The 25,338-nt window shown below is 39.7% G+C and overlaps 1 protein-coding gene and 1 non-coding gene across 2 annotated transcripts in view; one reads left to right on the top strand and one right to left on the bottom strand.

Moving 5' to 3' along the window:
* Positions 1 to 19,724: 19,724 nt before the first annotated feature.
* Positions 19,725 to 25,338, top strand: part of IL1R1 (interleukin 1 receptor type 1) — an 88,832-nt gene continuing 83,218 nt past the window's right edge. The window contains exon 1 of the mRNA XM_060169406.1: positions 19,725 to 19,994. The gene's annotated coding sequence lies outside the window, so the exon portion shown is untranslated. The remainder of the gene's footprint in view (positions 19,995 to 25,338) is intronic.
* LOC132532000 (small nucleolar RNA SNORD86) lies at positions 23,723 to 23,805 on the bottom strand. The gene has a single exon (XR_009544263.1). It is a non-coding gene; the product is annotated as a small nucleolar RNA SNORD86 (small nucleolar RNA).

Raw genomic sequence — 25,338 nt, 5'->3', positions numbered from 1 at the left:
ACTGGCTTTTCACGCTCCTAATGGAATGGATGAACTGATCTTGACTTATGAATATCATTTATCAATATTGTTTCTTTTTTGGTTCAAGTATTTTCTGTCTTGTTTAATGAATCTTTGTCTACTCCCAAGTCATGAAGATTTTCTTCTATGTTTTCCTTAAAAGGCTTTCTTGTTTTACCTTTCACATTTAGATCAGCAGTCTGTCTATAAATGATCTTTGCTACGGTGTTAGGTGGTGGTTTGAGGTCTGATTTTAATTTTTCCATTTGATTTGTTGAAACGATTCATTTGTAGAAAAGAACGCCTTTTTCCCACTTGACTTCAGTGTCCTGTTTGGCATAATTTAGTAACTGTGTGTGAAGGAGTCTCTTTCTGGACTGCTCGTTCTGTTGCATTGGTCAGCTTATCTATCCTTGCACTGATACAATACCGTCCTAATTGCTCTAGCGTTAAAATAAGATGATACCTGGTAGGGTAAATCCTCCAGATTTATTCTTCTTTAAGATTGTCATGGCTACCCTTTGTACTTTATATTTTCATATGAATTTTAGAATAACCTGTCAATTCTTACAAAAACCCTACAGACAGTTTGACTAGGATTGCATTGAATTTATAAATACATTTGGGAAGAACTGACATATTTTACATTACTGGCATATCTCATTTTATTGTACTTTGCTTTATCATGCTTCACAGATTCTGTGGGGTTTTTTTGTTTGTTTGTTTGTTTTTTACAAATTGATGGTTTGTGGCAATTCTGCAATGAGCTAGTCTATTGGCACCATTTTTCTAACAGCGTTTGCTCACTTTGTGTCTCTGGGTCACATTTTGGTAATTATCACATTTCGAAATTTTTCCTTATTATTATATTTGTCCTGATGACTTGTGATCAGCGATCTTTGATGTTACTATTGTAATTGTTTTCGGGTGCCAGTAACCGTGACCAGCTAAGCCAGTGAGCTTAATTGATAAATGTGTGTGTTCTGGTTGCTCCACCGACTGGTTATTCCCCCACTTCTCTCCCTCTGCTCAGGCCTCCCTGTTCCCTGAGACACAGCAGTATTGAAATTAGACCAATTAATAACCCTGTATTGGCCTCTAAGTGTTCAAATGAAAGGAAGACTTGCACATTTCTCACTTTAAACCATAAGCTAAACATGATTAAGCTTAACAAGGAAGGCATGTCTGAAATCTCGGCTTCTTGCGCCCAACAGCCAAGCTGTGAACGCAAAGGAAAAGTTCTTGAAGGAAAATAAAAGTGCTACTTCAGTGAACACACAAATGATAAGAAAGTGACACAGCCTTATTGCTGATATGGAGAAAGTTTTAGTGGTCCGGATAGAAGCCAGCCACAACGCTGCCTTTTGCCAAAGCCTAATCCAGAGCAAAGTCCTACCTCTCTCTTTGATTCTGTGAAGGCTGAGAGAGACGAGAAAGCTGCAGAAGAAAAGTCTGAAGCTAGCAGGTATGAATTTGTGAGATTTAAGGAAAGAAGCTGTAGTCACAACATCAAAGTGCGAAGTGAAACAGCAAGTTATCGAGAAGATCCAGTAAGATCATTAATGAAGGCGGCTGCATTAAACAGCAGATTTTCAGTGTAGATACAACAGCTCTATTTTGGAAGAAGATGCCATCTAGAACTTTCTTAGCTAGAGAGAAAGCTGACTTCAAAGCTTCAGAGGACAGGCTGTCTCTCTTGTTAGGGGCTAATAGAGCTGGTAAATGTAAATTGAGGCCAGTGGTCATTTGCCATTCTGAAAATCCTAGGACCCTTAAGAATTATGTTAAATTTATTCTGCCTGTGCTCTATATATGAAACGACTAAACCTGGATGACAGTGCATCTGTTTACAACAAGGCTTACTGAATATTTTAAGCCCACTGTTGAAGCCTACGTCTCAGGTGAAAAGATTTCTTTCAAAATATTACTGCTCGTTGATAATGTACCTGGTCACCTAAGAGCTCTGGTGGAGATGTACAAAGAGATGAATGTTATTTTCATGCCTGTTAATGCAAAATCCATTCTCTAGCCCATGGATCAAGAAGTAATTTTGACTTTAAATCTTACTATTGAAGAAATACATTTCATAAGGCTATAGCTGCCACAGATGGCGATTTCCCTGATGGATGTGGGCAAAGTCAAATGAAAACTTTCTGGAAAGGATTCACCATTCTAGATGCCACTCAAAGCATTCCTGATTCATGGGAAGAGGTCAAAATATCAACATTCACAGGAGTTTGGAAGAAGTTGATTCCAACCCTCATGGATGACTTTGAGGGGTTCAAGACTTCATGTCGGAAGTAACTGCAGATGTGGTGGGAATAGCAAGAGAGCTAGAATTAGTAGTTGAGCCTGAAGATGGGACTGAATTGCTGCCATCTCAGGATAAAACTTGAATTGGATGAAGAGTTGCTTTTTACGGATGAGCAAAGGAGGTGGCTTCTTGAGATGGAATTTACTCCTGGTGAAGATGTGGTGAAGATTGTTGGCATGACAAAAAAGGATGAGAATAAACTTAGTTAATAAGTAGGCAGGGTTTGAGAGGATTAACTTTAATTTTAAAAGAAGTTCTACAGTGGGTAAAATGCTATCACACAGCACTGTAGGCTACGGAGAAATCATTTGTGAAAGGAAGTCAAGCTTCAGTGTCGTCTTATTTTGAGAGATTGCCGTGGCCACCTCAACCTTCAGCAACAACCCCCCTGAGCAGTCAGCAGCCACCGACATCCAGGCCAGACCCTCCACCAGCAAAAAGATTACCGCTCGTTGAAGACTCAGATGGCGGTTAGCATTTTTTAGCAATAAAGTTATGTATATTGATTTTTAGACATAATGCTATGGCATAATCACACTTAATAGACTAAAGTATAGTGTAAACATAACTTTAATACACACTGGGAAACAAAAAAATTCGTGTGACTTGCTTTATTGTAATATTTGTTTTACTGCAATGGTCTGGAACCAAACCAGCGATATCTCTGAGGTATGCCTATCCTGAGTCTATCAAGTTTTGAAGATGAAGAATATATTCTTTAATTTCTCTTGGCAATTTTTGTGATATTTTTCACTGTAGAGAACTTACATATTTATTAGATTTGCTTTTAGGTGATTCCTATCTTTAATGAGATTATGCATGATGTCATTAAAAAATTTCATTTACTACTTATCTGTTGATCGATTATGTGTAGATTTATTTATTTTTTTCTGCGGTACGCGGGCCTCTCACTGCTGTGGCCTCTCCCGTTGCGGAGCACAGGCTCCGGACGCGCAGGCTCAGCGGCCACGGCTCGCGGGCCCAGCCGCTCCGCGGCATGTGGGATCCTCCCGGACCGGGGCACGAACCCACGTCCCCTGCATTGGCAGGCGGACTCTCAACCACTGCACCACCAGGGAAGCCCTATGTGTACATTTTTGAGTATGTCTCACATGTTTCATATGCTCTTTTTTTTTAATTTATGCATTAGTTTAGATATTTCTTGTTAAAATTGTCTGCCATTTCACTAACCCTTTGCTCTGCTGTGTTTAATCAGTTGTTAACTCATCAATTAAATTTTTTATTTCAACTATTATAGTTTTTCGTTTTAGACTGTCTTTTGGATTGCCTTTTATAGATTCCCGTTCTTTGTTGCTATACTTTATCCTTTTACCTACTTAGCCCATATTTTTCTCCATCTTTTGATATTAATCATAGTTGTTTTATAGTCCTCATCTGCTAACCATAATTTCTTGACCATCCGTGAGTTGATTCTACTGTCTGTTTTTTTTCTTGACTCCTGGTCCTCTTGCCTCTTTAGTAAGTTTTTATTTTTGCCAGACAGTTGTGCATAAGAGGCTCAGATAATGTTATTATTTATCAAGAGTGTTCCCTCTTCTTTTCTGTTAGGCAGATGAAATGTGTAAGCTCAATCCAGTCAGATTCGCAGCTTCAGAGACAGGTTGGACCCTGGTCTAACCCTGTGTCACGGTTGAGGCTTTTCTGGGCTTTTTGTAGAGAGCCTTAGGAGTCTCTGTTTCCCTAGTCCTGAAAAATTGTGAGACATCCACATATGTTCCCCAGAGACTCACAGCCCTACTTGCCAGTGTTCAGTCCCCAGAGATGAAAAATCTGACAGATGTCTTGAGGGGAAAATGGGTTATGAGCATGAGACAGGTCTTGTCTGTCTGGGAGGTTTTGCCTTGTAATTACTTCAAGACTTCAGGGGATTTCTCTCTGCATTTGAGAAGTTTTCAGCCTTCTTTCCCAGCTACCTACCCTACCCAGGCCTCAGGAGATGTTTTATTTGGCAAACTGTCATGTGTGTGAGAGTCCTCAAATTTCTAATCTGGACGAGTTGTCATATGTAACGATGAAAAACTTTGCTGGTTTCTCTTTCCCCAGCAGCATCCTCTGTCTGAGCCCAGCTCAGTTCTCAGCTTGCATTCAGAATTGGTAGATGTCAGAGAAAAAATGGCTGGCAATTATGAGTTTATATTGTAATTGTTCTCTGTTCTCCGAAAATCTTTTTCCTACTCCTTATTGCTTTCACAGCTCTCTGATCCTTTTAAAAATACAGCTTCTTAAATTTATTCATATTTATCCAGTGATTACAGCAAGATCTAGTGTACCTTTTATCTAGTATATCTTCCCCAGAAGTAGAAGTTCTTGACAATCTAATCTTGATATTCATTTCCCAACTGGTTATATAAACCCATGTTTCTCAGGGTTCCTTAAACCAAGTTTTTTTTTTTTTTTTTTTTTGCTCTTCCTTATTCATTTCTTCATTAATGAGATAAATAACAATCTGGCCTGTGCTAAAAATAACACTGAAAATTCTACTTTGCACACCACATACGAAGTCAGATAACAGAGCATGAGGAAGCATGTTTGCAATACTAGTTCCTCTAGAAGTGGAGCTCTTGTTCATTAGATGTGGGGCTTAACTGCACATCAGGGTGGTTGAGAGGGAAGAATGGGAGGCTAAAGTCCAAGTGAAGGCCTGCGAGAGTATAGGGTGGAGAGAGTTGGGGTCCAAGGCAAGATGGTTTTCCCCTCAATCATCCCCAGTTCCAGGACTATGATTTTTTTGCCGGCAAAGAGTATCTTGTCAATAAGCATGTATTTATTTACGATCAAGTGAAATTTTGCTAAGATGCACTTAGAAAAGGAAACTGAGCCCAGAAAGGGAGGTAACTTTATACTTAAAGCAAAGCTCCATAGAGATGTTGCCTAGAATGAGCGCATTTTGGAATGAGAGCAGTTTTGAAACGAGAGACTGAGTATTAATTGGTTTCTACCTTTTGTTTACTAAGAGATTGATGAGAAAATGATATTTGGTGTGATGGACTTATTTGTGATTCAAGTAACTTGAGGTAGAAACTTTGTCTGGATGTAGGGTCCTGTGGTTCAAACTGCCCAGCGTGGGTGGTGGTTAAAGGTGGTGGTGTTGGGCAGTGAGCGGAAGGTCAAGTGAAAAAGAAAAAAGAGCCATCATTTTACAAGACAGAAAAGAAAACAGCACCAGTCTAACTTATCTTATCGATAAAGTGAGCACACCCTGTAAAACCCTTGTGCAACACAACAAGATGAACAAACAACACACATAAAGCCTCGCGCGAGGTAATGCACGCTCTACGTAGGGCAGTTGATCAACTCCAGTTTTGCCACCCGGTTACCTAGAAAAAGGTATTAAGTGATCACTACCAAAATTTTAGAAAGTTCTGATGACCAACAAGGATCTACCGTATGGCACAGAAAACTGTTCTCAATATTTTGTAATAACCTATAATAGAAAAGAATCTGAAAAAAACATATATATTTTATATATATATAAGTGAGTAACTTTGCTGTACACTTGAAACCAACACAACATTGTAAATCAACTATCCTTTAGTTGATTTCAAAAAAACGTTTTTCAGTATTTCAAAAAAATAATTTTTGTAAAAGTAAAAGAAGAAAGTTCTGTGTTGCTGGAAATTGAATTTAGGAAATGACAGTATGCATAACTACATCAGAGATAAGAATATATGAGTTGGCCCCATAAATGTGGATCACTGTGTCTGTGTGTGAGGAGACGCTACATTTATACTGAAAATGATTAAGGTGACACAATTTTTACACTTGATTGATTTTCAAAGAAATCAATCTACAAGCCCAGCAGTGGAGCTATATAGAAGCATATTTCCTAGGATAAATACTTTATTTCGCGAAGTGATAGCAGACAGTTCTCTGATACGCACACACTAACACACGGATACAAATAGATCAATGGAATAGAATAGAGAGTCAAAAACAGAGGTACACACATATGGAAAACTGATATCTGACAAAGTTTAAATAGGCAATGGAGACAGGATAGTTTTTTCAACAAATCATGCTGAAACAATTCCACATCCATATGCAAAATAAAAGCACACCCCCCAAAAATCTTTTGATCCATATTTCACTCCATCCACAAAAAATGTCTCAAAATGGATAATAGAACTAAATGTAAAACCTAAAATGATAAAACTGTTAGAAGAAAATGTAAGAGAAAACGTTGATGATCTTGGGTTAGGCAAAGATATATGAGCAAAAGCTTTGGAGTTTCATTGGGTCCCGTTTGTTTATTTTTGTTTTTATTTCCATTTCTCTAGGAGGTGGGTCAAAAAGGACCTTGCTGTGATTTATGTCATAGAGCGTTCTGCCTATGTTTTCCTCTAAGAGTTTGATAATGTCTGGCCTTACATTTAGGTCTTTAATCCATTTTGAGTTTATTTTGTGTATGGTGTTAGGGAGTGTTCTAATTTCATAGTTTTACCTGTACCTGTCCAGTTTTCCCAGCACCACTTACTGAAGGGGCTGTCTTTTCTCCACTGTATATTCTTGCCTTCTTTATCAAAGATAAGGTGACCATATGTGCGTGGGTTTATCTCTGGACTTTGTATCCTGTTCCTTTGATCTATATTTCTGTTTTTGTGCCAGTACCATACTGTCTTGATTACTGTAGCTTTGTAGCATAGTCTGAAGTCAGGGAGCCTGATTCCTCCAGCTCCATTTTTCGTTCTCAAGATTGATTTGGCTATTTGGGGTCTTTTGTGTTTCCATACAAATTGTGAAAGGTTTTGTTCTAGTTCTGTGAAAAATGCCATTGGTAGTTTGATAGGGATTGCATTGAATCTGTAGATTGCCTTGGGTAGTAGAGTCATTTTCACAATGTTGATTCTTCCAATCTAAGAACATGGTATATCTCTCCATCTATTTGTATCATCTTTAATTCCTTTCATCAGTGTCTTATAGTTTTCTGCATACAGGTCCTTTGTCTCCTTAGGTAGGTTTATTCCTAGATATTTTATTCTTTTTGTTGCAATGGTAAATGGGAGTGTTTTCTTGATTTCACTTTCAGATTTTTCATCATTAGTGTATAAGAATGCCAGAGATTTCTGTGCATTAATTTTGTATCCTGCTACTTTACCAAATTCATTGATTAGCTCTAGTAGTTTTCTGGTAGCAACTTAAAAGCTTTTACACAGCAAAGGAAACCATAAACAAGACCAAAAGACAACCCTCAGAATGGGAGAAAATATTTGCAAATGAAGCAACTGACAAAGGATTAGTCTCCAAAATTAACAAGCAGCGCATGCAGCTCAATAACAAAAAAACAAACAACCCAATCCAAAAATGGGCAGAAGACCTAAAAAGACATTTCTCCAAAGAAGATATACAGATTGCTAACAAACACATGAAAGAATGCTCAACATCATTAATCATTAGAGAAATGCAAATCAAAAATACAATGAGATATCATCTAACACTGGTCAGAATGGCCATCATCAAAAAATCTAGAAACAATAAATGCTGGAGAGGGTGTGGAGAAAAGGGAACACTCTTGAACTATTGGTGGGAATGTAAATTGATACAGCCACTATGGAGAACAGTATGGAGGTTCCTTAAAAAACCACAAATAGAACTGCCATACGACCTAGCAATCCCACTACTGGGCATATACCCTGAGAAAACCATAATTCAAAAAGAGTCATGTACCACAATGTTCATTGCAGCTCTGTTTACAATAGCCAGGACATGGAAGCAACCTAAGTGTCCATCGACAGATGAATGGATAAAGAAGATGTGGCACATATATACAATGGAATATTACTCAGCCATAAAAAGAAAGGAAATTGAGTTATTTGCAGTGAGGTGGATGGACCTAGAGTCTGTCATACAGAGTGAAGTAAGTCAGAAAGAGAAAAACAAATACTGTATGCTAACACATATATATGGAATCTAAGAAAAAAAAAAGGTCATGAAGTACCTAGGGGTAAGATGGGAATAAAGACACAGACCTACTAGAGCATGGACTTGAGGATATGGGGAGGGGGAAGGGCAAGCTGTGACAAAGTGAGAGAGTGGCATGGACATATATACACTACCAAACATAAAATAGATAGCTAGTGGGAAGCAGCCGCATAGCACAGGGAGATCAGCTAGGTGGTTTGTGACCACCTAGAGGGGTGGGATAGGGAGGGTGGGAGGGAGGGAGATGCAAGAGGGAAGAGATATGGGAACATATGTATATGTATAACTGATCCACTTTGTTATAAAGCAGAAACTAACACACCATTGTAAAGCAATTATACTCCAATAAAGATGTTAAAAAAAAGATATATGTGACTAAAGCACAATCCATAAAAAAAAAAGTTGATAAAAAATTAAATTAAAAAAAATCTCCTGCTCTTTTGAAGACACTCAAGAGAATGAAAAGACAAGCCACAGGAAACATTTACCAATCTTACACCTGGTAAAGGACTGGAATATACAAAGAACCCTCAGGATATACAGTAAGAAAACAAACTATCCAATTTAAAAATGGGCAAATGATTTAAACAGATGCTTCATCCAGGAAGATGTATGAACGGAAAATAAGCACATGACAAGATGCTTAACATCATTAGTGCTCAGGGAAAAATCTGTTATAATGGCCAAAATGAAAAAGACTAACCATACCAAGTGCTGGTGAGAATGTGGAGGACAAGGGACTCTCAAATAGTGCTGGTGGGCATGTGAAATGGTACAAACACTTCGGGAAACAATTTGGTAGTTTCCCCCAAAGTTCAAAATATACCTACTATCTGATAGAGACATTTTACTCCAAAGTGTTTACCCAAGAGAAATGGAAGCCCACAAAGATTGTATACAAATGTCCAGAGCAGTTTTACTTGTAATAGACCTAAAATGGAAACTCTCCAAATGTCCAGCAACAAGTGAATGTGTGAACAGTGGTACATCCATACAATGAAATACCACTCAGCACTAAAAAGGAACCAAGTATCCATACATACTACAATATAGATGAATCTTAAAATAATTATGCAGAGTGAAAAAAGACAGACAAAATGAGCATACATTGTATGATTCCATTCATATACAATTCTAGAAAATGCAGACTAATCAATGCTAACAGAAAGGCAGATGAGTGGTGGTCCGGGAGGGGCAGAAGGGATGAGTTGCAAAATGGTGTGAGAAAATTTTAGTGGTGATGGGTATATTCATTCTTTTGATTGTGGTGATGATCTCACACCCTCACACATATGTCAAAACTTATCGAATTTTCCACTTCACAGCTGTTTCCCAAGAGTTTAACCTTTGAACTTTATCCTCTCCCTCCACCACAGCGTCCTTTCTTATTGCTACCTCATGAACCAGGTATTTCCTCTGAAAGTCACATATGTACAGTTCTTGCACAGTAGTAGTGATGATGCCATTTTTTATAGTAATAATGGGGGGAAAACGCCCAACCCGACTTCTGTTGCGGTAGAAAGAGTTTGCAGTCATGACAAAGAATGCAGGAAAGGAAGCTGACTTCTCCACTAGGGAGAAAAATTCCACTTGTTTATATTGCTAACCCTAACCCAATAAATTCTGTTTTATCTGATGACATTTCACTACAACAGAGTTTTCTTTTTTCTTTAAAATCAAGAAGACAAGAGAGAAGCAATGATTATGTTTGCATTTTTAAATTAGGAAATACTTGAAATTTTTAATGGAATAGAAGTAACATATAAAGGAGTTAAGCTAAAAAACCTGCACCCTTAGCAGGTCAATTCTGCTCACAGCCACTTGTCCAGAACTAGTTGGCCCCAAGCATACCACAAGGGAGGTGGTGAAATTTGGGGGGCACGTACACACTTAATAAGCGTGCATTGCCTCTGCCTTGTCATCTCAGTGTGGGCCTCTTTCTGGCCCCTTTATTCTGTTCCTGGTCTGCTTGTATATCCTCACACCAATTCTTTAATTGCTATAGCTTTATAATAAGTTTTGATAGTTGCTTTATGCAAGTGCCCTGATCTGATTTCCTTTCCCAGTATTTAAAAAAAGCTAGTTTTGGTCCTATCTCTTCAATTTGTTTAAAATGAGCCTATAAATTTCCATTAAAACTCCTGTAGGATTAAATCATTAATTCTATTAATCAGTTTGGAGAAGATTGACATCTTTGCGATTACTGTTTCTCTGTCAATTTACTTCAGTTTTCTTTAAGGTTTTCCATTAAAGTTATATGATATTTTTCTACAAAGGTATTGCTTGTATTTTTGCCAGATTTATTCCTAGGTCCTTATAATTTTTGTTGCTAATAAAGATTTTACATGTACAGAAATACAACTCATTTTTGGATAGTAGTCTTATAACCAAGAGAGTAATCTTATTTATTGCTTGAAAAATTGGAGAAGTCACCCAGAATATCATTTAGGCAAAGTGTTTTCTTTGTAGAAACAGTTTATTACGTGGATTAATATTGCATGGAACTATTCAGATTTTCTATTTTTTTCTCTAGTCGGTTTTGATAAATCATATTTTTCTTGGAATTTATTCCTTTCATCTAAATTTTCAGGTTTATTGGCTTGAAGTGGTTCTTGGTATTCTCTTATTTTTAGTTCTTGCCATATATGTGTATCCCTGTTCATTCCTTCATTCCTAATAGTTTATGAAGTTTCTTTTCTTTCATCAGGATTGCTACAGGCCTGTCAATTTTATTAGTCTTTTTTTTTTTTTTTTTGGCCTGCGTGAGAGCCTTGCTGATCTGCTGTACTTTATTCTGCTTTCCATGTCATTAGTGTCTGTTCTCATATTTAATATTTTCTTCTTTTCCTTTCTTTAAATTTTTCTGTTCTTTTCCTAATTTCTTAAGTAGGGTGCTGAGCTCATTAATTTTAACCCTTTCTCTAATATATGATCTTAAAGCTAAAAGTGCTCCCTTATATACTGTTAGTTTTTTTGTATACTGTTAGTTTTGATATGTAGTTTTTAAAAAGTATAATTTAATTTTAAAGTATAATATAATTTAATTATATAAATATAATTTAATTTAGAAGTGTATGTTTACATTTCCGAATATGTGTCTTTGTTATTCTCTCTAATTTAATTGCACTGTAGTAAGAGAATAGGGTCTGTGTCTGATACCAATAATTTGAAATTTGTTCTAAACTTGTGGCCTAATTTCAGAGTCAATTTTAATAAATAGTGCATGTGTCTTTCTTTTAGTCAGCCTGAATATTTTTAACATTCTTTTACCCCTTACCATGTTTTGATTTCCTTTCAATTGTTTAAAACATGTATATATTTGCTTTATAGTCTATATTTGATCATTCAGTATTTGAAGGTTTTCTTTTGTCAGCCTGGTTCTCTTGTTTTTTTGTGTTTTTTTCTGTGAATGCTTAATAGCTTATGTACTTGTATGTTTTAAAATTTTTGATTGTGAAATCATGTTTGTTTGACATCAATCAGTGGAAATTTTTTGAGGTCCATTTCTAGTGTCTTCCTCCAGGGAGTATTTACATTTCCCTCAGCCAGGAGACTTAGGACTACTTTAAATTGCCTTATGGCTTTTCAGAACATATAAAAAGTGTGTAAAATCAGGCTCTAACCCCTCACAAAGGTGTGCCAGGAGGCATGTATTTTCATGGGAGATGATAATTCTTTGTCAACCTTCACTTAGAGACAAGACTGAGACAACCAGTTTTCTCTGCTCTTTGTCTCTGGGGTTGTCTTTTATGAGTTCATACTTCTAGAAAGTTTTTATCCTTTCTGTGTTCTGTCTTTAAGTGTGAGATGCTTTTAATCTTACTCTTCATTCCATGTGGTTTAAATTTTTTTCCTCAGCCTATTAGCAGAGAGGTTCCTGAGTCCATTTGGTGGAAATCCCTGGTCACTAGCTTTTGATATAAGCCACTAAATACATCAATATTTGCATATAGGCATATAATTTATATTATATATAATTATATATATAATTTCAACCTTCTAGCATATAAAATGTTAATGATGACTGAACAGTAGTTTCTTTTCTTTCCACCTCTTTAGAAGAAAGATTTTTAAGGCAAAATCAAGCCAATATTCATTGGCTATTTAAAGAACCAAATGTGAAGAAACAATGAAAGTAAAAGAGTTATGATGCCTGTATGGACAGGGTGAGGGGGAGTTAATAATTGTGCCGGGTGATGAGACTTAGGGGGACATGTGAGTGTGGAGTGAGTCTGTGGGGGGAGCTGGAAGGGGTGCTCAGGTAGCCGAGTTGATTTTGTGCTGGTCCCCCGTACCCTGCTAACATTGGACATACATCTCCCACGTCCTCAGGACAGGATTCTGGCCCACATCCTGCTGTCTTTGACTGCAGGGTTCCAGAAAGCAGGGTTTTCAGAGCTGTATCCTCAGGCCAGTGCAGTACTTGACACCAGTTTGCAATAGAGGAATGTTGAACAACCACAGGGTGGAGTGCCCAGGAGACAGGTGAACTTGTCCTGAGCTGGGACAGGAGCCCGGGCTGGAGATGCAAGAGCACCCATCTTCCCGGAGGGGGAGGGTTGAGGCAAAGAGGTGGGAGAAGAGCCTCAGTTGACTTGGCAGGTGTGATTCCTGAGGAGTCGTGGTAGCTAGAAGTTAGGAGGAAGATGAGGATTCAGAACACGGAAGAAATGTTCAGAGAGGGAGACATAAAACCAGGGTAGAAGGAGATTGTTCACTGAGTCAAATGTTCCCAAAAGCAAATTTTGTTTTAGTTGTATTTATGCAGCACATTGGTTTTTTTTGTTTTTTTGTTTTATAAATTTATTTATTTATTTTGGGCGGTGTTGGGTCTTCGTTTCTGTGCGAGGGCTTTCTCCAGTTGCGGCGAGCGGGGGGCCCCTCTTCATCGCGGTGCGCGAACCTCTCGCTGCCGTGGCCTCTCCTGTTGCGGAGCACAGGCTCCAGACGCGCAGGCTCAGTAGTTGTGGCGCACGGGCTTAGCCGCTCCGCGGCATGTGGGATCTTCCCTTTGTTAACCCATAACTATGTTTAGAGCTTTTTATTTTTATGATTTCTGTAATTGAAACAATATTTGCAGTAAGCTGGAAAGTTAATGTTTTTTGCTCATGAAATCTTTATCTAGGAGGATATAGGTCTAATAAACATGGGAAATGATGCTTTCTGGCTACACACACACACACACACACACACACACACACACGCACACGCACACCTCCCAACGCATTTGATGGTAAAGGCTGTTAAATTTAAGTGAATCGGCATGCTCTGTTGATTTCCTTGCACTGGATGCAGCGGTGTTTGTGGGCCATTTGAGCGTCAGCTACAGAAGGGGCAAGAGCATCTGCGTGTTCCATTAGTAGTTACTGAGTCTGTAATGTTGTATCCTATAGATTTTTAGAGTTTCTATTAGAAAGAATGCATACCTTTGGTAAAATATCTATAGCATGCAGAAAAATACAACAAAGAAATCAACCCTGTATTATCAACAGTTCCTTCCTTTCCAAACAACCACTGTGGGTGCCATGGATGTGTTGTCTATCCAGACTTTTATTTTTAAATTTTTTCTTTATTTTTTCTTTACGTATAGTTAATTTACAATGTGTTAGTTTCAAATGTACAGCCAAGTGATTCAGTTATACGTGTGTGTGTGTGTATATATATATATATATATACACACACATATATATTATTTTTCAGATTCTTTTCCAGTATAGTTTATTATAAAATATTGAGTAGAGTTCCCTGTGCTATACAGTAGGTCCTTTTTGGTTATCTATTTTATGTATAGTAGTGTGTATATGTTAATCCCAAACTCATAATTTATCCCTCCCCCCATTTCCTCTCATCCAGACTTTTCAAATGTAGTGTGTGGATACAGTCTTTTTTCTTTTTAAATGTAAAATGAAAGCAATAGAGTCAAGACTGTGAAAAAGGGGTAATGTGTCAGCGTAGGAGGTGATATGCAGTACCTGGCACTAAAAACGATAGTGATAAAAGCCATGTAATAGCATAAAAAACCACTTGTGATGTAATGTTAAATCAGAAGAGATTACAAAGACATATGTGCCAAAAAAGAAGAGAGTAGATGGAAATATTCCAAAATGCCAACAGTGATGGGAATTTGGCTGCAAGATCATGAAGAATGTTTGTCTTTTTTTTTTTCCTTCTTATCTTCTGTATCATGGTTATATTTTTCATGACAAAATATTTTAAAAATCTGTACTAATTGGAATGTTTCGAACCTTCCTACAAACTTAGTGACACTAGTTAACTTGTGTCAAAGAACAACCAAAGACAGTGTTTTCATGTAAAATTTAATGGCACAGTAAGTTGGGCACATTTATTGGACTGTTATTCATATTTAGAACTTGACACATAATAAATATATCATCTTACCTTTTTAAAAACAATGACTTCCTCATTCACTGAAAGAGCTGAAAACCTCACCCAAAGTTCACAGATATGTACAGTGAGGCACTGTGAACAGAGTAGCCAAGAAAGGTGTTGAAGTTTGCAGACCTGAATTCTAGTTTTGGATTTGTCCCTACTGGCCCTGGTTTCCTGTTTCAACATCTCTGCGGTAGGGTCTATGGTAGGGTCCCTTGGCCTGATGGCTTCCAGGTGTACAGATATCAATCCCCTCGACCTATGGGCAGGGTGGAGGGCTTGGGTGGTCTTCTCTGGCCAAGAGCAGCCCTTGTTCTCATTTTCTCTGAGTGCCATGGTGGGAGAACATTTGGAAAACATTGCTCTGGAGGACAATCTCGAGAGTGACCACCCTCCTTGTATGAGAAGTTATGCTTCTACCAGGGCAGCTGAATTCGCAGTCTCCCATCACACTTAGGGTTCACAGAGGACATCTTAGTCAATTGAGACCCTAACATTTGTTTGGTTGTGTCCTCCACCCATGCTTTTGCTTTTTGTGTGCCTTGTCCTGTACTTACAAAATGAGGTTTGGGAAGTAAGAATAGGACTTTAGATTTGCCTCTGTTACATTTCCTATTGTTAGATTTGGCCATGGCTCCATCCTCATGGGATCTTTTGGGATCCTGATTTGCTCACTCCGTGAATTCAAAGTCCATTTTAAGTGCTGGTCTCCCATCATGTGGTGAGCTGTGCCCACATGTTGTAGAACTCACTCTGCAGCTCCCAATTCCCTTCCCAATCTCTGGCTTGGGTTTGTGGCCCTCTGTTGTCCTGCACTCATGACCCCTGGAAATATTACCACTTCCACACTCTCTGGGGTTTTTTTGCCCATGCTCACTTGGTAATATTTTTTGGCTTCAGATTTCTGTTTTGCTTTTTAATCCTGAATTTGCTTTTTTTGGCAGGGGGTGGAATATATCCCTTCCAACCACCCTTACCTCCTCTACTCTTGACTTGCTGTAGCTGGAGGGTGACCGTGAACTTGTCCACATCCATCCTAGCTGCCACTTTCCTGGGAGGGAACAAGTATGGCACCTGAGGTTGTCCACTGGTGACCACTCTTCACATTAACCCATTTGTCATGGAGTATGGGCGTTTAGGAAGGTGTCCAACTCTACTAAGTGTATTCTTCATCTTGCTCACAAGAAAGAGGTTTGAAATGCTTTCGTGAAACCCTGATTCTTTAAATTCGCAGTATTCTGCCTAATCTCCACCTCTCTGACCCCATCAAATACAAGATTAAATGAGCTTCACCAGACTTGGTTCATTCTTAGTCACTTCATGCTTTCTCTTAGTGATCATGGCTTCATTAAGTGCTAAAGACAATCACTGTAATAATTCATCTAGAATCTTTCCTGTTCACTAATCTGTGCTTGCACAACCCCTCAGACCCAGTGATGGATGTGGGAGCTGTCTGGAGGTAGGCAGTATTAAGGGTTAAGTATTAAGTATTCTCCTAAGAGGCTTGGAAGGAAGCTGGAAGACAGAGTGTGACTTAGTGGTCTGGGAGAGTCATGGAGATGATCTGGTCTGTTTATGTGTCATTGCCTGGAACAGGAGTGGAATCAGCCAGATCCCCCCGGGGCATAACCACAAAGGTCACAGGCAGCCATTGTGTATAGCATGTTAACTCTTCAGCTGAAAGGGATAAGGGTTAAACTAACAAAATGTGCCCCTGCAAGGCACTTCAGAGAACATTTAGATCAGTGCTCCTCAAGCTTTACCGCTCACACGGGTCACGTGGGGAATCTTATTAAAATGCTGATTCTGGGGCTTCCCTGGTGGCGCAGTGGTTGAGAGTCCGCCTGCCGGTGCAGGGGACACGGGTTCGTGCCCCGGTCCGGGAAGATCCCACATGCCGCGGAGCGGCTGGGCCCGTGAGCCATGGCCGCTGAGCCTGCGCGTCCGGAGCCTGTGCTCCGCGGCGGGGGAGGCCACAGCAGTGAGAGGCCCGCGTACCGCAAAAAAAAAAAAAAAATGCTGCTTCTGATTCAGTCGTTCTGGGGTGGGGCCTGAGAGTCTGCATTTCTAGTGCATTCCTTGATGATGTCTCTGGACTGTGGCCACACTTTGTGTAGCAAGGATTTAGATTATACTGTATGTTTTTCCAGATGTAGAAACTGAAGTGCAGAGAGGTGAAGTGGTTTCCCCAAAGCCACATCCATGAAGTTAGAGCAGCCTCTTTCATCCAGGTCTCCTGGGGCCCAGGTCAGTGTCTAACTACAAAATTAATTACCAAATTGCTGGACCTAGTAAAGCAGGGTTTCCCACCCTTTCTTAAGGACCCGTAGTATGTGACAGGACAGGCAAGGTCAGATTCCAGGCATGGACATGGTTGCCTGAAGGCACACACGCACGCACACACATGCACACATATGCACATGCATGCACACACACACACACACATTGTATGTGCTTTGCATTCTCCTTTCTCATTGATTATGATGTGTAGGAAACACATGGATTAAGGAAACACATGGAGAAATGGGTTACAGTCACATTAAAGATATTCTTAAATGCAGATCCATTCTGAATGTGTAAACTTTTCCATAAAAATCTTACGGGAAAATATGTGAGCTATTTCTGACCTATTAAATATAAATACAGATGTTTCGGAGTTCTGCAAAGACCATGTCGCTGATAAAATCGCGTCATAATGACGTCTTCTGAGAGTTTCCATGGTAGAAGCTGTGGGCTTGGCTCAGTGAGTGCTGTGCTCCAGACTTTGTAAAGGACCTTGGAGTTTGGAGATTTTCCATGAACTTCTGGTACTGAATTTTTATTGCCAACTCTGACAATTTGTTTTCCCTGAACTCTGTCGGGGGGGACTAAGCAACTGACAAAACCCAGGCAGGAGTGTGTGTGTGCATGTGTGTGCATGTGTGTCTCCTTGTTGAGAAGTGGGAAAGAGGAAGGGAGACATCTGGAGTGGAAAAGAGGGTCAGAAAAATCCTGGAAACAAAATCTTTCCTCTCCACTAAATGTTCAGTAAGGATAAACTGATTAGGGAAAACTTGGGAAAACAAACTCCTGTTTTGGGGCAAATATCTAGGGTGGGTTAAGCCTGCTGGTGTCTTGTCCATGGCTTCCCTATCAAGTGGGTAGGAAGTTTCTTGGGGACAAAAGCTGGGTCTTCCTGATCTTTTGTTGTTGTTCTTCCAAAGAGCATTGAGAGGGTCTTGCCTTCAGTGGAAGCCAGAAACATCTCTTCAGTGAAATATCATTCACCTTTCAGCATGAGTAGCACCTGGCCAGCAACGTGGGCGGTGCTAGTGTGTTTCTAAGGATCTAACAGCTCAGATCAGCAAGGCTGCCCCTGGAGCTGGGGGTGGGTTAGGCTCCAGCGGCCTCTGCTACTCCACATTGGAGGAAGGGTGGAAAGTTCCCCCGGCCCCCCGACCTTTGAGGGTATCTCAGCTTTTTCAGTGAGGTTATGTCTGTAGCAGTCTGTTGACACACCAGATGGCCTAGGCCTGAATAGTCACGTGATAGGTAAGTTAAAAATGTCAGCAAAACCTCTACAGGAATGTTGCCTTAACCTCAAGACCGTTCTGCTCATTCTTAATGTTGAAAGTCCTGTCTACCACTCAGGTGGAAACATTTGATCTCTCAATTAAAGCTCATTAGTCTCCCAATTAGTCACAGCTACTTATAATCATTTAGCATTGGAAACCATTCCGGGAGGCCCTCTGGAAAGGATACCGGGAAGGGTGAGGAAATTGCACTCCCCCTGAGTACATACTCCCTGTTCACAAATATTGATAAATAGCACAGGTCCCTGGAAAGACTCAAAGAGCAAGGCCAGGTTGGGTTCCACCCGGGCTCCACCCTGCCTGGCTGAGGGAATCTTGGGGAAAGTACTTACCTTTTCCATGCCTCCATTGCCTTATCTGTAAAATGGGCTTAAAGAATTGAAAGTTCCTGGAAAAACGCCTGATACATAATAAGTGCCCGCCCTTGCTGTCTGTGTTGTTATCATGGAGAGAAGACTTGGATTCAGAGCACGGAGCATCACGCCAGGATGCAGTAGTGGGTGTGCATGAGTGAACGGTGGTGAAGACCGGAAGTGCGGGGAGGGGGACGAAGAGGAGGGGGACGGAGTGTTGTGCGTGTTGTGACATCACGTTCAAGAGGAGAAGGGGAGACGGGCCAGGGTGGTGGCTGCAGAGCACGTGCAAACACAGATTTGAACGTTGTCTTCTGGAGAGAGTGGTGGCCCATCCAGGTTGGCGCGGGGGGTTCTTTTGAAGGGCAGTGGGACAAGGTGGGAAGGCATGCGGAGGTAGCTTTGGCCATTTTGGTCCTTGCGCTGCAGACTTTGAGTACAGCTCTGATAGGCGGTGCCCGTGCTCTGTTGAGAACATGAATCTGGATGCCGGGCGCGGGAGGGGCCGTGAGAGAGAAACAGAAGAGGGATGCGGCAGCACAGTCCCTCGGGGATGGATCAGGCCGCCGCGAGTGGAAGCCAGAAGCTCTGGCTACAGTTCCCCGAATCCTCCCTGCCCGGATGGATTTTGAGCCCAGGGGTGACTCTTGGGTCTCCTCGCCTCCAGGATGCTGAGAAGAGATCCCTGCAGTGTCCCCAGGGCACATGGCAGGGGCGGTGGGCACAGTAGGAAGAGGCCCTGCGTCTGAAACATGCAAAGACCTGAATGAAAGGTCCTGCAGCATCGCCGGGAGCTCCCATCCGTGGGTGTCATTACAAGAGGCTTGGGAGGTTGGCAGAAGAGCGAGGGCATAGGAGACCCCAGGCCTGGCCTGGACTGGTCCAGATTCTGATAACAGGAACTGTGACAGACGAGCTGTCTGTGGGCCAGCCTCGCCCAGGTTTATGGCTCAATCATTTGAGAAGAGAGACACAGCCTGTGAACTGTTAGGAGTGAATGCTCAGTGGAGAGCGTGGTATTTCGAAAGGGCTTGGCACGTTTTCTGAATGTTTCTGGCTGCCTGCCGGGCTCAGAGTTTCCTGTTTCTAGTTCCCCACATGTGTCACAGCTGAGGATTAAAGCCCTAAGAGGCATCACCGGAGCCCACTTTCTCCTTTCTCTCAGCCTCTGCACAGCTGGGTCTCCTGACAAGCTGTGAGGCGTCCCTCTCCTACGTACAGACCAGACCCAAAGCTCTTTGGGAAAGAAAAGTGCAATTAGCAACTCCATCCAGGACTGACTTCTAAATGCACTTTTGTTTTTAATAACCACCGTCAACTCAGCGGGCTCCAACCAGGGACAGAAACCCTGCGGGCTGACCCTGACTTACCACCTCCCTTGGGGCCAGCCGTTCCCAAAGCCTCCAACCATAAGGAAAGGGGACGGTAAGATGATTGATTTGCACTTTGGTTTTCGTTTCTGTATTTTTTTCCCCTCCTTTTCCCTTTGTTTACTTATACACTGATGAATTATTTAAGAGGGGCCAATGGAATCTGATAAAACTGACAATGTCATGCTGTTTGTTTAGACAAGATGTGAAGGATTTCTTGGAGTTATGTGGCCCTGTGGCCATATTTAACCCTAAGTGTGTCTGTGAGCCCTATTAAAAGATCACCTATGATTACATATGTTTTATTCCATGGAAGATTAACTATGAAATATGTGGGAGATATATTTTATGACTATATACTACCTATAAGGCATCAATAGTTATGTGTCTTTTGGTAAATCACGAGGTTTAACCAAAGGATGTTGTAAAGTTCTTTTAAAATGCTGTAGTAGATGTTAGAATTAAGACATTTTATGACTTTCCTTCATGCTTCTACAGTTCTAGAGGGGCATAACCTGGGCCTGTGTTTGGCTGACGGCATTGCATTGCTATAAACAGATATCACCGATTGCATTTAAAATTATAATATATTGTTTTAGCAAGATTTGTGCATGCTTCCTTCCATAAGAGCTTACAATGGAATCTTTTTTTTTAACGTCTTTATTGGAGTATAATTGCTTTACAGTGATGTGTTAGTTTCTGCTTTATAACAAAGTAAATTAGCTATACATATAACATATACCCCCATATCCCCTCCCTCCCTCCCTCCTAATCCCACCCCTCTAGTTGGTCACAAAGCACCGAGCTGATCTCCCTGTGCTATGAGGCTGCTTCCCACTAGCTATCTGTTTTACATTTGGTAGTGTATATATGTCCATGCCACTCTCACTTCATCCCAGCTTACCCTTCCCTCTCCCCGTGTCCTCAAGTCCGTTCCCTATGTCTGTATCTTTATTCCTGTCTTGGCCCTAGGTTCTTCAGAACATTTTTTTTTTTTTAGATTCCATATATATGTGTTAGCATACGGTATTTGTTTTTCTCTTTCTGACTTACTTCACTCTGTATGACAGACTCTAGGTCCATCCACCTCACTACAAATAACTCAATTTCCTTTCTTTTTATGGCTGAGTAATATTCCATTGTATATATGTGCCACATCTTCTTTATCCATTCATCTGTTGATGGGCACTTAGGTTGCTTCCATGTCCTGGCTATTGTAAATAGAGCTGCAGTGAACATTGTGGTACATGACTCTTTCTGAATTATGGTTTTCTCAGGGTATATGTCCAGTAGTGGGATTGCTAGGTCATATGGTAGTTCTATTTGTAGTTTTCTAAGGAACCTCCATACTGTTCTCCATAGTGGCTGTATCAATTTACATTCCCACCAACAGTGCAAGAGGGTTCCCTTTTCTCCACACCCTCTCCAGCATTTATTGTTTCTAGATTTTTTGATGATGGCCATTCTTACTGGTGTGAGGTGTTACCTCATTGTATTTTTGATTTGCATTTCTCTAATGATTAATGATGTTGAGCATTCTTTCATGTGTTTGTTGGCAATCTGTATATCTTCTTTGGAGAAATGTCTATTTAGGTCTTCTGCCCATTTTTGGATTGGGTTGTTTGTTTTTTTGATATTGAAGCTGCATTAGCTGCTTGTATATTTTGGAGATTAATCCTTTGTCAATTGCTTCATTTGCAAATATTTTCTCCCATTCTGAGGGTTGTCTTTTTGTCTTGCTTGTGTTTTCCTTTGCTGTGCAAAAGCTTTTAAGTTTCTTTAGGTCCCATTTATTTTTGTTTTTATTTCCATTTCTCTAGGAGGTGGGTCAAAAAGGATCTTGCTGTGATTTATGTCATAGAGTGTTCTGCCTATGTTTTCCTCTAAGAGTTTTATAGTACCTGGCCTTACATTTAGGTCTTTAATCCATTTTGAGTTTATTTTTGTGTATGGTGTTAGGGAGTGTTCTAATTTCATTCTTTTACATGTAGCTGTCCAGTTTTCCCAGCACCACTTACTGAAGAGGCTGTCTTTTCTCCATTGTATATTCTTGCCTTCTTTATAGAAAATAAGGTGACTATATGTACATGAGTTTATCTCTGGGTTTTGTATCCTGTTCCATTGATCTATATTTCTGTTTTTGTGCCAGTACCATACTGTCTTGATTACTGTAGCTTTGTAGTATAGTCTGAAGTCCGGGAGCCTGATTCTTCCAGCTCCATTTTTCTTCCTCAAGATTGCTTTGGCTATTCGGGGTCTTTTGTGTTTCCATACAAATTGTAAATTTTTTGTTCCAGCTCTGTGAAAAATGCCATTGGTAGTTTGATGGGGATTGCATTGAATCTGTAGATTGCTTTGGGTAGTATATTCATTTTGACAATGTTGATTCTTCCAATCCAAGAACATGTTATATCTCTCCATCTGTTTGTATCATCTTTAATTTCTTTCATCAGTGTCTTATAGTTTTCTGCATACAGGTCTTTTGTCTCTTTGGGTAGGTTTATTCCTAGGTATTTTATTCTTTTTGTTGCAATGATAAATGGGAGTGTTTCCTAATTTCTCTTTCAGATTTTTCATCATTAGTGCATAGGAATGCCAGAGATTTCTGTGCATTAATTTTGTATCCTGCTACTTTGCCAAGTTTATTGATTAGCTCTAGTAGTTTTCTGGTAGCATCTTTAGGATTCTCTATGTATAGTACCATGTCATCTGCAAACAGTGACAGCTTTAATTCTTCTTTTCCGATTTGGATTCCTTTTATTTCTTTTTCCTCTCTGATTGCTGTGGCTAAAACTTCCAAAACTATGTTGAATAATTGTGGTGAGAGTGGACAACCTTGTCTTGTTCCTGATCTTAGAGGGAATGGTTTCAGTTTTTCACCACTGAGAACGATGTTGGCTGTGGGTTTGTCATATATGGCCTTTATTATGTTGAGGTAAGTTCCCTGTACACTTACTTTCTGGAGGGTTTTTATCATAAATGGGTGTTGAATTTTTTCGAAAGCTTAAACCATTAGCCAGACTCATCAAGAAAAAAAGGGAGTAGACTCAAATCAATAGAATTAGAAATGAAAAAGGGGAAGTAACAACTGACACTGCAGAAATACAAAGGATCATGAGAGATTACTACAAGCAACTCTATGCCAGTAAAATGGACAACCTGGAAGAAATGAACAAATTCTTAGAAAAGCACAACCTTTTGAGACTGAACCAGGAAGAAATAGAAAATATAAACAGACCAATCACAAGCACTGAAATTGAGACTGTGATTAAAAATCTTTCAACAAACAAAAGCCCACGACCAGATAGCTTCAGAGGTGAATTCTATCAAACATCTGGAGAAGAGCTAACACCTATCCTTCTCAAACTCTTCCAAAATATTGCAGAGGGAGGAACACTCCCAAACTCATTCTATGAGGCCACCATCACCCTGATACCAAAACCAGGCAAAGATGTCACAAAGAAAGAAAACTACAGGCCAATATCACTGATGAACATAGATGTAAAAATCCTCAACAGAATACTAGCAAACAGAATCCAACAGCACAATAAAAGGATCATACACCATGATCAAGTGGGGTTTATCCCAGGAATGCAAGGATTCTTCAATATAAGCAAATCAGTCAATGTCATACACCATATTAACGAACTGAAGGAGAAAAACCATATGATCATCTCAGTAGATGCAATGGACTCTTAAATGCTTGAGCATGGTTGCTGTTGTTGCTGTTTGTTTTTATTTTTATTGGGCTCTGGAAACTTATTCCCTTTGCTGGGCCTAGGGAATCACTCAGACATTGGGACTGTCCATCACCCCCAGAGCAGAGGCCTGTATAGCTCAGGGAGCCCTGGTCAGCCTTCACTGTTTTGAGCATGCTTCCTCAGAGGCGTTGAAAATGTTACATCTGGAATTGCAAGGAAGACTCTAGGCTCTCAGGGTTTGGTCAACATTGCCTTGTATTTCTTATTGGACACCCTTGACCTCTCTGTGTCCTATAATAATGTTGTTGTGTGAAAGAATAAGAAAATGGGACAGAATCTGAGATATTAAAGAAAGGAAGGAAGAGAACAAAAATGAGGTTAAGCATTCAATTCAATTCAACTTAAAACTTCCTCTTCTTCTTATGCCAAATGTGACTTTGCACTGTGGGTGTGAGGGTGTGAAGGGCTGGATGGTGGGAAGGACATTTCAAAAGGTGCAGTGAGTGACTAGCTGGTTTGGTGAATCACCATGTCCACCCACAGGCAACTGGAGGCCACCATGTGTGTGCTGGGGGCCGGGCGGAACTCTGTGCTCACTGAAAACGTGAGGATAGTTGGGGAAAGGGAGGAGACATACCATCTGGAAGGAGTAGGGACACTTCTCAAGATGAATTTGATCTTCTTAATAGTGATGATGAATTTTATTTTATTTTTATTTAAAAATGTATTTTTTAGAGTTTCTTCAACATTTATTCCAATTTGCTTTATATTATTATACTTCTAATAGTTTTTCACAGTTATTTAAATTTAAAAGTTAACTTATAAATTAGTGCATTTTATTTTTTAAAAAATTTTTATTGGAGTATAGTTGATTTCATGTTGTGTTAGTTTCAGGTGTACAGCAGAGTGAATCAGTTATACATATATCCACTCTTTTTTAGATTCTTTTCCTATATAGGTCATTACAGAGTGTTGAGTAGAGTTCCCTGTGCTATACGGTAGGTTCTTATTATCTATTTTATATACAATAGTGTGTATATGTCAGTCCCAATCTCCCAGCTTATCCCTCTCCCCTCCTTTCCCCCAGTAACCATAAGTTTGTTTTCTACATCTGTGGCTCTATTTCTGCTTTGTAAATAAGTTCATTTGTTACCTTTTTTTAGATTACACATATAAGTATTATCATATGATAAAAATGTATTTTTTATTGAAGTGTTGTTGATTTAGAATGTTTCAGGTGTACAGCAGAGTGGTTCAGTTATACACATATATCTATTCTTTTTAAGTTTCTTTTCCATTATTGGTTATTACAAGATATCCAGTATAGTTCTCTGTGCTATACAGTAGGGCCTTGTTGATTATCTATTTTATATATAGTAGTGTGTATCTGTTAATCCCAAATTCCCAGTTTATCTCTCCTCCCTCACCACCTTTCCCCTTTGGTAACCATAAGGTTTTTTTTTCTATGTAAGTCTGTTTCTGTTTTGTAAATAAGTTCATTTGTATCCTTTTTTTTAAGATTCCACATATAAGTGATATCATATAATATTTGTCTTTCTCTGTCTGACTTTACACAGTATGATAATCTCTAGGTCCATCCATGTTGCTGCAAATGGCATTATTTCATTCTTTTCTTATGGCTACATAATGTTCCATTGTATAAATATACCACATCTTCTTTATCCTTTCAATCTGTCG

This window comes from Lagenorhynchus albirostris, chromosome 13 (assembly GCF_949774975.1).
Source record: "Lagenorhynchus albirostris chromosome 13, mLagAlb1.1, whole genome shotgun sequence".
Lineage (NCBI taxonomy): Eukaryota > Metazoa > Chordata > Mammalia > Artiodactyla > Delphinidae > Lagenorhynchus > Lagenorhynchus albirostris.
The sequence above is the reverse complement of the archived record's forward strand: the minus strand, read 5'-3'. Positions and strand labels throughout refer to the sequence as shown.